Source organism: Dasypus novemcinctus, chromosome 13 (genome assembly GCF_030445035.2).
Source record: "Dasypus novemcinctus isolate mDasNov1 chromosome 13, mDasNov1.1.hap2, whole genome shotgun sequence".
Classification (NCBI taxonomy): Eukaryota; Metazoa; Chordata; class Mammalia; order Cingulata; family Dasypodidae; genus Dasypus; species Dasypus novemcinctus.
The window spans coordinates 65,273,160-65,285,673 of record NC_080685.1 but is presented as its reverse complement, the minus strand read 5'-3'; the positions used below and the strand labels follow the sequence as shown (position 1 = coordinate 65,285,673).

Sequence of the window (12,514 nt, the reverse complement as noted above, 5' to 3'; positions counted from 1 at the left end):
TCCTCAGACTGTGGGTTAGTCTATACATCCATGGTGGTTTGGTAAATCAATATTTTATTTTACCTGAGGTGGCACTGGTTTGAAGATAAGAGAAGGAGAGGGGGGCATTTCCTTTGGTCCATTTTCTCTCTAACTAGTGGAATGTCTTAAGGATTGAGCAGAAGATGTTGGAATATGAATAAATGAAAATAAAGCCACTGTCTGCCTCTTCTCAGAGCCTTCCTGCCTCTACTGACCTCTCACAAAAGTTTAGAGTATCTATGGATCAACTACCAAGGAGATAATCCTCAAGTTAACTGAAGCAAACTAACTGTACCTGCCGCACCCGAGACTGCTGCCCAAGTTCTCAGGGTTTGCTGGGCTCAACCTGCTCGGTTTTTGTTTATATTTATTCTTTCATCGTGCTTCTCCAGCTATTCATCCAGTCTTGAAATGTCTCTCCTAGCCATTCCTTCCTCCCCATCCAGGCCATTGTAACAGGCCCTCAACTCACACCCGTGATGAACAAAGGAAGTTCAGGCCTCTCAATCTTCCTTTCCACCCACATCCAGCAGCTCCCCTTTTTATGAACAACTGGCATTTATTTTCTCAGTCTTGTGGATGGGGCTACCCCAAAATGCAGCTTCAGGATTTCTCTCTTCCATCAAGACTGCTGCCCCTAAGCCCTTCTTCTTCAGAGCACTAACATCTATAGATGTAGAAATTCAATACGTCAAACTGTAAAATCTCAGCAAAGAGAATTCTTCGTATTAGCCTAATTTTAAAAAGTAATTTTAAATCACTTAGATACAAAGGTAATGACCTTAAAGCCACACAAATAAAAATTTTAGTAATCTATGATTATGATACAGTCAGGTATTTGCGTGGTTCTTCAGGCTGTTCTCTATCATTGGTTATATTAAGTCATTAATAGGAAGTATAGAGTAGATTGGTAGAGTTCTACATATAGGGAAAACTGTTTTTCCTAGATTATGTTTGTGCCTACTACAATATTAGGTACCCTCATGTTAACACATTTTCATCTTTTTAAAGCCTTATGGAACCCAGGTCTGTGGATACACATGAACACATCATACACTCATGCACGTGCACACAACTACTCAGATGATAATTTAGTAGTAATATTTTTAAAGCTACAGTATTTCTATTTGATAGTCTATTCATACTGTCCCATAATCTTTAATTCAGAGGGTTATGTAATATAATGCAACTTAATGGTTCAGTGTTTTAATCAGAGACCTATATGATTTGCATACCAAATGCTGTTTTCAAGTCTACAGTCTTTGCAATTTGTGACTAAGGAAGAAAGGGAAAGCCGCAGTTTGCTAGGTAAAATTCTAGCACCTCTACAAGCAGTGTAGTTGTGGAAGGAGATGTCTTTAGGTGGCAGAGGTCACCCATTCTAAATTCAGGTAAAGGATAAAAATAACATCAGGTAAAGTGGACTGGGTATAGATAGTCGTAGATTACCAACTTTTCCAAGCACCTGCAGATGATAAGTAAACTAAGATTCACTCAAAGATATCAATGGCCAGCCTATTTAAAAAGCAAAGGCAAATGTTAGAAGTTACAAAACCCTGAAACCAAAGAGGAGAAGGCCACTTTAGTGCAGCAAACCGTTCAGTGATTCCCAATTGGAATCACACTACCTTTGACCAAACCAGACTGTACACTTCTGGATTACTGGCAACTCAAACTAGATCATGTAAGAACTATAAATGAAGTGACTGCCCAAACCACACATTTGTGTCACCAGCAGTATAAGACATCTATGCAACAGTGACCTGCTATTACACTTACATGCAAATTCTCAGCCCAAAATGTGTTTTGGAAATTCAACTGCACACACTCGCTCACACACACACATGCTTGCACAAATGTTTCCAAAAACAGTCATTTATTGATTTATGCACCAAAAACTTGTGAAGTGGCTGGAGTGTATCAGGTACTGTGTTAAGTGCTAGTAGCAGAAAAATGAGATTAAATCTTCGAACCTGTACTAAAAATGCTCAGGGGCCTGATGTGGATGAGGGGCAAACATTTTAAGAAAGATCCAGGCAATAAAAGGTAGTCAGTCCACAACAGAGGTCTCACTGGGCTCTATTACAATGCAAAATTCGAAAAGTCAGTTTAAATTATAAGAGGGCAGAAGCAGGAATTAAAAGAGGAAGTGGTATTTTTGCAGGATCTCAAAGGTTTGGTAGAAATTTGCCATGCACGTGGAAGGAACTGCCTAAGCCTGGCACATTGGCGTGTGACTTTTTTCAGAAGGGTCAAGGCGGATTGGGAAGGGAGCTGGAAGAGGACTGAACGTTGACGCCTCGGTTAAGGGCCTGGAGTAGACCTTGCTGGCTTTATCTAACCTAATAAAGATACATTATAAAACATCCTAAGATGCAGGAATCTTTCTGATTCAAGTTTGAGCACACTTTGAGAGAGTTTAAATTCTCTTCCTAAGAAGCATCTTTCCCCTGTTCCTCATCTCCAGCACCTACATCCTTAGAATAGTACGGTGACATGTGTGGGCTCCCAGACAGGAGTTCCTTCCTTTCTCAAAGGAAATGTGGGAAAACAACCTCACAGGTACACAGGACAGAAGACCTAAACAAGAGGGAAGCCTCTCCTTGTCCCCCCTTTCTGTTACCACCTCTTCAGAATAAACAGAGAAGGTAAAAATAGAAAGGCATAAAATCACTGAAGTACACTGAGAATCAAGAAACAACTTAAATTCATCCTCTTTGGGAGTGTTCTCACTTTTCTCTCCCTCATTCCAATTTTTGTGTTTATAGCCTCATATGCTATCCAAGGTAAATCAAAGTATCTATAACATGAGTTAGGCTTCATTACCTCTGAAGAATGTTTCGTGGTGTTCTCTCCGTGTTTTATAGTAGAGTTTGTATCAAAAAATCTTACTTGAATTTAAAAGTTGAAATTACTGAAAACCAAATTTATTGCAGCAGACTAACAAAAATAAATCACTGGGAAGCTACGTGGCTAAACTGATAGAGCATCCGCCTACCAGATGGAGGGTCCAGGGTTTGATCCCCAGGGCCTCCTGACCTGTGTGGTAAGCTGGCCCACGCGCAGTACTGCCGCACGCAAGGAGTGCCGTGCCGCACAGGGGTGTCCCCATGTAGGGGTGTCCCACATGCAAGGAGTGCGCCCCGCAAGGAGAGCCACCCTGCATGAAAAAAGTGCAGCCTGCCCAGGAACGGCACCGTACACACGGAGAGCTAATGCAGCAAGATAATACAACAAAAAAGAGACGCAGTATCCCAGTGCTGCCGGATAATGCAAGCAGAAGCAGAATCACACACAGCGAATGGACACAGACAGCAGACAATGGGGGGGAAGGGGAGAGAAATAAATAAAAATAAATCTTTAAAAAAATAAAAAAATAAAATAAACCATATAAGAAGGACCTTTTATTTCAAGAGACTTCTTTGTGGATCCCAACTTAGGGGTGAAAGGCATGTTAAAGAGCAGATCAGTCCAGATTTATTCCCAATTCAAATGATGACTCGGGAAATTTCAAGTTAATTATATATATATTTTAAAAGCACTATTGCTCAATGAGTTCTCTCCACCATAAATAGGTTGCAATTTTGTTTTGAAACATACACAGCAGTAATTAAATTTTTATTGAAATAAAATTCACATAGCATGCAATTCACCATTTTAAAGTGTACAGTTTAGTAGTTTTTAGTAAATTCACAAGGTTATATAACCACCACCCCTATTTATTCCAGAACAATTTCATAATACAAAAAGAAGCCTTGAACACATTAAGCAGTCACCCCCATCACCTGACCTCTTAACCACTAATCTGCCTTCTGTCTCTATGAATTTGCCTAATCCGGACATTTCATATAAATAGAATCACACATAGGTGCCTCTTTGTGTTAAGGTTCATCCATATGATAGCATGTATCAGTACTTTATTCCATTTTTATGGCTGAATAATATTCCATTATATGGATATACCACATTTTTTAAAACTCAGTCATCAGCTGATAGACATTAGGGTCATTTCTACTTTTTGGTTATTATAGACAATGCAGCTATGAACATTCCTGTGCAAGTTTTTGTGTTGACATATGCTTTCATTTCTCTTGAATATATACCTTGGTGTAAAATGGCTGGACCATATAGTGATTCTGTTTACTATTTTCCATACTGGCTGCACCATTTTACGTATTTTACATTCCCCTCAGAAATGTATGAAGGTTCCAATTACTCCATATCCTCATCAACATCTGTTACTTTTTAAATGATTTTTATATTAGCCATCCTAGTGGGTGTGGAGTGGTATCTCATTGTTTGATCTGCATTTCCCTGACTAATGATGTTGAGCATATTTTCATGTGCTCACTGACCATTTACTTATCTTGGAGAAATACTGACTCAGGTCTGTGGCCTATTTTTAAAATTGGGTTGTTTGTCTTTTTACTGTTAAGTTGTAACAGTTCTATATATATACTAGATACAAGATTCTTATCAAAGATATGATTTTCAAATATTTCCTACCCTGTGGACTGTCTTTTCACAATCTTGATAGTGTCCTTTGATGCACAAAAGCTTTTATTTTGATGAAGTGCAACTTATCTGTCCTTCCTTTTGTTGCCTGAACATTTGGCGTCATATTTAAGAAGCCACTGCCACGAAGATTTACACCTGATTCCTTCTATGAGTTTCATAGCTTTAGAACTTATATTTAGGTTTTTGATCCATTTTGAATTCATTTTGGCATAGGGCATGAGGTAGGGGTCCAATTTCATTATTTTGCATGTAGATATTCAATTGTTCAATCATCATTGGTTGAAAAAGACTAGTCTTTCCTCACTGAATGGTCTTGGCAATCTTGTCAAAAATCAAGTGATCAAAGGTTTATGGGTTTATTCCTAAACTCTCAATTCGACTCCACTGATCTATATGCCGACCCTTATGCTAGCATTTCACTGTTTTGATTATTGTAGCACTGTAGAAAGTTTTGAAACTGGAAAGTGTAAGTCTTCCAATTTTGTTCTTTTTTAAGACTGTTTTGGCTCTTCTGGGTCCCTTGCAAATTCCATATGAATATTATAGGATCAACTTTTCCATTTCTGCAAGAAGGAAATTGGAATTATGATAGGGATTACATTGAATTTGTTGATTAATTTGGGGACTATTGCCATCTTAATAATTTTAAGTCTTCCATTCTACAAATACAGGATGTTTCCATTTATTTAGGTCTTCTTTCATTTCTTTCAAAATGTTTTATATTTTTCAATGTACAAGTTTTGCATTTCCTTGATTTAATTTATTCCTAAGTATTTTATTCTTTTCGGTCCTATTGTAAATGGAATTGTTTACCTAATTTCATTTTTGGTTTGTTCATTGCTAGTATATAGAGATACAATGGATTTTTATATTGATCTTGCATCCTGCAACTTTGCTAAATGCCTTCTAATAATTTTTTGTGTATTTTTTAGGGGTTTCTACATATAAGATCATGCTATCTGTTAACAGAGGTAATGTTATGTCTTCCTTTCCAATCTGGATACCTTTTACTTATTTTTATTGCTTAAGTTACCCTAGTTAGAATTTCCAGTACAATATTGAATAGAAGTGGTAAAAGTGGGAAAACTTGTCTTGTTTCTAATCTTAGGGGGAAAGCTTAAGTCTTTCATCCTTAAGTATGATGTTAGCTGGGCATTTTTCATAGATGGCTTTTACCAAGCTGAGGAGTTCCCTTCTACTCCTAGTTTTTGTTTTGGTTATTTGTTTTGGGGGGTGCTCATCTTTTAAATTTTTTAATTTAATTTTTAAAGATGCTTTAGATTACATAAAGGTTATATCAAAAATATAGGGAAATCCCATATACCCCACCCCTCCACCTCCCCCACTTTCCCCCATTAACAACATCTTTCATTAGTGTGTTACATTTGTTACAATTGATGAACATATATTGAAGAATTGCTACTAACCATGGTCTATATGGTCTATAGTTTATATTATAGTTTACACTTTGCACTGCACAATTTTATAAGTTTTGACAAAACATGTAACGGCCTATATCCATCATTGCAATGCCATGAAAAGCAATTCCAATGTCCCCAAAATGCCCCATGTTACACCTATTCTTCCCTCTCCTTCTCTTCAGAACCTCTGGTGGCCACTGCCTTTATATCAAAGATACAAGTTCTTCCACTGCTAGAACAATAATGATGCCTACTTTAGTCCACAGTTGCACTCCCCGCTTATGTTTGTTCATTCCTTGTTCATATTGAGGATTTGAGGATAGTGATGCCCACTCTGCTTCCGACTGAGAGGGGACTTAGATCCCATGGGGCAGATAGATAGGACTGTCTTGCTTGTAGTTGTGGATACTGTTTTTGGGGATGCACACTGTCCCTCATCATCCTTTTGTTAGTTGTCCTGGGTGAGTTCAATAGTTTGTTTTTTTAATGTTCTTCTCACATAAGAGTGTTGAATTTTGTCAAATTTTTTCCTGCATCAATTGAGATGGTCATGTGGTTTTTTAAATCAGTAATTTAATTTTAAGAGTGACATTTTCAAGTTAAACCCATTTTGAAAGTAATCATATGAAGTTATTTAAGAGAAAAAGATCTCCAGTTCACTGTGGTTAAAAGGGGGCAATTGTAAGCTGTATATATGTTACTAAAATAAATTAAGAAAACACACACACACATAGGACAACATAAACAGTGAACCTTAATGTAAATTATGGACTATAGTTAATATTATAATTGTAATTGTAAAAAAGGTACCACACTAACGCAAAGTGTTAATAGGGAAAACTATGTGGGTGAGGAAGGGGTTTATGGGAACTCTATTTTCCATATGATTTTTCTGTAAATCTACATCTCTAACAAAAAAAAAAGATCTCCAATTCACAAAGTTAATCATAGATAATAAGGGAAATGTTTTTTATCATGTCATTTTGGTTCTACACATAAACACTTATCCAATCATTCATTCATTTAATCAACAGATACTAATTTTTAAGTTTTATTTTATTTTTTTATTTATTTCTCTCCCCTCCCCCCCACTCTCCTGTCAGTTGTCTGCTCTCTGTGTCCATTCACTGTTTTTTCTTCTGTGTCTACTTGTATTCTTGTCAGCAGCACCAGGAATCTTTGTCTCTTTTTGTTGCATCTTCTTGCTGCGTCAGCTGTGTGTGTGGTGCCACTCCTGGGCAGGCTGCACTTTTTTTGCATGGGGCAGCTCTCCTTGTACATGGGGTTCCCCTACCTGGGGGACACCCCTGCGTGGCACAGCACTCTTTGTGCACCTCAGCACTGTGCATGGGCGAGCTCACCACACAGGTCAGGAGGCCCTGGCTTTGAACTCTGGACCTCCCATGTGGTAGACGGATGCTCTATCAATTGAGCCAAATCTGCTTCCCAACAGATATTAATTTTGAGCAACAACTATGTGACAGACACTGTGTTTGGGAGGTATGGGCATGTAATAGTAAACAGGATAAGATATGGTCTCTCTTCCTACCCCCACAAAATATGAAAGTTCAGAGGTGGAGGCATCTTTGGGACATGGAGCTGTCCTGGATGGTGCTTCAGGGGCAATCACTGGACATTGTAAATCCTCACAGGGCCCACTGAATGGAATGGGGGAGAGTATGGGCCATGATGTGGACCATTGACCATGAGGTGCAGAGGTGCCCAAAGATGTACTTGCCAAATGCAATGGATGTGTCATGATGATGGGAAGGAGTGTTGCTGGGGGAGGGGGAGAGGTGGGGTGGGGGTGGTAGGGTTCAATGGGACCTCATATATATATATTTTTAATGTAATATTATTACAAAATCAGTAAAAAAAAAAAGAAAAAAAAAAAGACCAGTTATATGTCAATGCTATATAGCTATACAGGTTAATAAAGGTGCCATGAGAGTTCACCCCACAGGTACATGACCCAGTTTTGGTGGGGTGAGGAGAGTGACAAAGAAAGTCTAGTTGAGGACCTGAAGACTGAGTTGGAGTTTAACCACAACTACAGAAATGTTATTAAAACACCCCTGAACTGCATATCTTTTGTAGCCTGATATAAAGTCAAAGTTTCATTTCTACTGAAAATTCTCTCATTTGACCTCAATCCAACTGAGATCTCAAAATGTATCCCTGAAACTCAAAAAAGTTTCCCTTTTTGCATTATTCTTTACATAAACCCTAGCATCTTTTCATCTTCTGTTTTTCCATCTTCTGTTCTCCATTTGCTCAGCTTTTCTCTCCCAACCCCCTCACCCTCTATTCATTTGCTTTCCTGAAACCACGCCACTCAGAGAGGTAAGTCTGATGGTGCAAAGGAGCATGCAAACACTGCAACGTGGAGCAGATCTAAGAGTCTCGTTTTCACCTATTGTTATTAACAGCATGCTATTTGTGAAGTCATAGATCACAGTGTGAGAATTTAACCAAAGCATCTCTTTGATGTGTGATGGAATCTTCTAATATAAAGTTCCATCAAAAATGTTTTATTTTTTTCAGTTAAATAAGCTACTTGATAGGATCACCTGCCACTTCTAAAGAAATGTGATCCAATTAATCACCCACGGCTTTCTGTAAAACTCGCCTAGAATGGTTGCATGGCTACATTATCCTATAACAAGTAATTAGAAGTTGTAACCCTAGTAACAATGTCAGGAGCTAGTATAATTTAATTCCATTTTCACGGGACTTTTTTCCCACTTTGATAAAATACATGAACAGATTCGTGAATCTCATTCACACTAAAAAAAAAAGGATTAAAAAATTCGTACACCTATGTATTTATCCTTCCCCTCTTTACACATACTTCCCCTCTTTACACATACTTTAGGCAATACTTTAGGTATCACACCATAGCAGGCTAACATTAGGGGAATTATTATTCCAGAACAAGTGAGTTCTTACAGCATCTTACAGACAAGAGAGTTCTTCCCATATAAGTACATTACTTCATATGAATATATATTACATGTATATAATGTCATTGCCCTTTTTTTTAAAAAGATTTATTTATTTATTTAATTCCTCCCCCTCCCCCAATTGTCGGTTCTCTGTGTCTATTTGCTGCATCTTGTTTTCTTTGTCCGCTTCTGTTGTCGTCAGTGGCACCGGAAGTGTGGCTGGCGCCATTCCTGGGCAGGCTGCACTTTCTTTCACGCTGGGCGGCTTTCCTCACGGGCGCACTCCCTGCGCGTGGGGCTCCCCTATGCGGGGGACACCCCCACGTGGCAGGGCACTCCTTGCCTGCATCAGCACTGTGCACGGGCCAGCTCCACACGGGTCAAGGAGGCCCGGGGTTTGACCTCCCATGTGGTAGACGGATGCCCTAACCACTGGGCCAAGTCCGTTTCCCTCTTTGCCCTTTAATAAGGCAAGATTATAAAGACTTTTTTCTTTACCTTAATTTTTGAACTGGAAGTGTGCAGTCATTGTTTTATCAGAAGACCTATTTTTATAAAACTGGGAAGGAAAAAATAAAATATGCTTTTGAGAAAAATCAAAGAGATACTTGACCTTTTTAAAAAAATCTACAGGAAAATGTAAGTGCTATTTACATAACATTACAGGTAATTTTCACTAAATAGTCATAAACCTTTTCGTATTGGATGGGAAAGCCAATACTGATGAAAATTCCTTGTGATAATTAGGAATGATGCTTTGAAAAACTGAATTAAAAGTCATAAACTCCATAAATTAATTCTAGGCCAGAAAGAGCATGAATATACCACATGTGGCTTAGAGTACTGGAAAGAATTCAACTTCTGATTGCAATGGGTACACAGAGAGCTATGAAGTCAGCAGTTAAGAAAAGGATATAGCCACATTATTAATAGATCAGGAGCAAAGTGGCTCCTTTCTTCCTCTGATTAAAAAGGAAATTAAGACAAGGCGACATCTAAAATCTCCTTTCTCTTACTGAAGAGCCAACACCTAAGCTCCATAAAGAAAAATATAAATATATAAATAACTAACCAGTCTGTTTGCCCATCTGTTCTGCTTTGCTATGATGAGTGTTAATAAGCAGCCCACTGGGGGGAAGAAGAAAGGCAGCTTAAAAGCATTTTCTAATCTTGAAGCTTTGGTATCCTTGGGCTACTATTAACACCATTTCACATTTCATTGTGCATGTTAAAAATAATACATTAAGAGATGTCACAATTGACATGAGGATAATCTGGAAAAGTCAAACCTCCCTGTCACCCAGCAACTGCTGGCATTATGGAACATAGTCACTCCTCGCCTCACACTCATTCAGCGGTATGACAATCGACTATATGCTAATGCCAGAGAAACGTGAATTTTGGCTTCTGTCTTCTTTACAGGAAAACTCTCACTTCTGAGGATAATAATTACACTGAGGTATCTCTCAGAAAAATAACAATAAGTTCTATGCCAGATGATATACTTCTGCTGGATTTCTGCAATGAGGTGTGGAAAGAGCACCGAAGTGGGAGTAAGAGCCCAGAGCTCTGGTCTCAGCTGTCACATGCCTGCGCGAGTACCAAGGCTGGGGCTTCACCTTTCTGAGCCCCTTTCTTTGATTCTGTGATCTACCTGAACATATGACAAGAAGTGATTCTAAGGATGAAATTACCACTCACGAAAAGGCCCTTTCTTACCTGGACTCAATTAGATTATACCTTTTGTTTTCAGCAATTACCCAGTTCAGATATATAGTTGCAAGTCTCAAAACTCCAGTTTTCAGAAAGCCTGAGGAGGTCCAAAGATTATTACAAAGGATGATTTGTCCAGAGAACACTGATTTCAGTTGTGCATGAAGTGAGAAAAATGAGCAAAGCTTGGCTCTATTTCCTGTTTTCTATCCCAACTTTAATGAATAAAATTAATTTTTAAAATGCTTTCCATAGGGAGCTGGTTAAAAAACATTTGAGGAAATACACTGGATAATTGTTCTTTAGCTAAAGACTTAAGAGTCTGGTGCCTTTACACCGTACCTTAAAACTCTACTCTAGTATTACCTGTATATGCTCCCATAATTTCAAGCACAGCAGACACTATTTCTAGGATGCCACGAGAGGAAAACACCAGTTCTTGATTAAAGTCATCCACCACATAGAGGGTGGGGGGTGGGGCATGTGGGAACCTCTTATAGTTTTTAATGTAACATTTTTTGTGATTCATGTCTCTTTAAAAAAAAGACAATTTATTAAAAAAAAAAAAGTCACCCACCATACTAGTGTATGGCATAATGGCATAACCCTATGCAGAACAGTTACATCATTTCTAGATTTGCTCCTCAGTGATCAAGGCTAATGGCAGAATATATCTGGACTTTAAGTTCTCTTTCTTCTTTCCCCTGCTGAGACTCAGAATATCAGGGGTATTTGCAGGAAGTGTCAACCTGTGTCACTGGGGGTTCTGCTGCACCATGTGCTTTTCACAGGAAGACACCCTCGTCTGGGATGTCTTGACAGCTGTGCTGCTGGTTCACCATGTCACTCAGGACAAATCCAGGTATTCCCTTGTTGGTGTCCTAACACTAATCATAGCTGCAACTGTTTTCCCTCTTTTTCAGGGAGGTTGTTTTGAAAATCTAAATAGATAATGAAAATGCTTTGAAAACATTTATAAATGCAAGGTAATATTCTTCTGTGCATATTCTGCTATGCCAGGTGCAAAACACTTTCTGCCAGCCCCAAGGCTTTTCATTAGCCTTGATTAGAAAGGGGCCTCCTACACGCAGCACTGCTGGTCCAACCCAAGCACATCCCCACCACTGGCAATCAGAAATGACAGAGAAAATAAGAGAGAGCAGTTGGAAAGGGAGAGGTAAAATCAATAAATGAAAGAAAGTGAAAGTGGGATAGGTATTAATCACTGAAAAAGCACAATCGGATTTTAATCTCGGCAAATAAGTAGTCCTCGTTCCTGAGTAGTCAGTGAAGTACATCCCAGGTGCTCCACGTGTTGAGACATACTGGAGAGAACAGATATGATTCCTGTCCATGAAGTGCTAGCATTCAGATCAAGCTAACACATCATACATGCAATGTAGTAAGAGAAAATCCCAGTGACTAATGTACCCTGCAGGAAAAGAAAGGATCGGAGATGTTCTTGAGCATCAGAGGATAGATCAAGCCAATTAAATTAGTGCTGGCCCAGTTTTATTTTATGCATGTGCTGATGAGGAGAGTGAAACATATCCCATCAGTTCTGCGCCACTGGTCCCCCTAGATACCATACCCTGCAGCTGGGCTAATCCCTCAGCAAGCTGAATGTTCCTTCCATGGTGCCAGAGGATAAGAGCTCATGCCATCGATCCCCTGCCCGTGCACACCTCAGAAAAGCCCGTTTGATGGTTTCACCACTGAATAAAAAAGTCCTGACTTTACGACAAGTGTAGCGTGTTCTGCATTTTTTATTCAAGTCAGTCCCTAAATTTACTGATGGCATGAACTGTACCTCAGCCTTAAGATGGTTACTGTGGTAGACAGAAAAAAAAATATAACCAATAGTCATGAAAGGTACGAATTATCTAAGCTAACCAA

General features: G+C 38.9%; 1 protein-coding gene across 2 annotated transcripts in view; it reads right to left on the bottom strand.

Moving 5' to 3' along the window:
- C13H1orf21 (chromosome 13 C1orf21 homolog) overlaps positions 1–12,514 on the bottom strand; it is a 232,063-nt gene that overhangs the window by 131,325 nt on the left and 88,224 nt on the right. The window lies entirely within an intron of this gene.